At 76.3% G+C, this 793-nt stretch overlaps 1 protein-coding gene across 3 annotated transcripts in view; it reads right to left on the bottom strand.

The window, feature by feature from the left end:
• Tbl1xr1 (transducin beta like 1 X-linked receptor 1) overlaps window positions 1-377 on the bottom strand; it is a 138,390-nt gene extending 138,013 nt beyond the window's left edge. For all 3 annotated transcript variants that reach the window (XM_005343893.3, XM_026782721.1, XM_026782725.1), the window contains exon 1: window positions 46-377. The gene's annotated coding sequence lies outside the window, so the exon portion shown is untranslated. The remainder of the gene's footprint in view (window positions 1-45) is intronic.
• Between the last annotated feature and the right edge of the window lie 416 nt (window positions 378-793).

Raw genomic sequence — 793 nt, 5'->3', positions numbered from 1 at the left:
CCCAGGCCAAGTTCGCAGCGCCCGGCGCCCCGGGCCCGCACTCACCTGCTTGGAGACGCTGTCCCCTCCCGGACGTGCGGCGCTCCCCTCCTGGCCGCCGTCGGCACCCCGAGGCGCCCTGGGGTGCGGGCGCTGACAGCCGGGCGGCGGGTCGGGCGGGGGAGGGGCGCGGGGGCAGGGCGCAGCACCGAGGCAGGAGGGGAGCTGTTACTAAGGGAGAGAGCCAAGCGCGCGAGCGGCCAACGGCTCCGGCTCGGCACCGGGGAGCGCGGGGACCAGCCAGGCACAAATGAGCTCCGGGCCCGCGGCGGCGGCGGCGGCCGCACAGCAAAACAAACCCGAGCGGCCTGCGCCGGGCGCGCGGGGAGGGCGGAGGGAGCGAGGAGGGGGAGGGGCGGGGAGGGGGAGGGGAGGAGGACCCGCGGAGGGGGAGGGGAGGAAGTGCGGAGACCCCCGGGAGGGGGCAGGGAACCTGGAGAAGGCAGGGAGGGGGAGGGGAGCCTGGAGGAGGGGTGGGGAAAGAGAACGTGAAGGGGGAAGGGAGCCTGGAGGAGGAGAGGCGTGGGGGCAGGGAGCCGGAGCCTCGGAGGGGGAGGGGAACCACGTGGGGGGAGGGAAGGGGAGGAGCGCGGGGTGGAGGAGGGGAGCTCCGGAGGGGCGGGCCCCAGCGGAGGCAGCGCGGCGATGGGGGTGGCGAGCGGCTCAGTCTCCGCTTCCTCACTCGCTCGGCGTTCCAACCACCCTCCCTCCCTCGCCGGCGGCGCTGGGGGCTGGGCTCGCAGCGCATTCTTTC

This window comes from Microtus ochrogaster, chromosome 1 (assembly GCF_000317375.1).
Source record: "Microtus ochrogaster isolate Prairie Vole_2 chromosome 1, MicOch1.0, whole genome shotgun sequence".
Taxonomy (NCBI): Eukaryota; Metazoa; Chordata; class Mammalia; order Rodentia; family Cricetidae; genus Microtus; species Microtus ochrogaster.
Note: the sequence above shows the minus strand (reverse complement) of the source record. Positions and strands in the feature narration are given on the sequence as shown.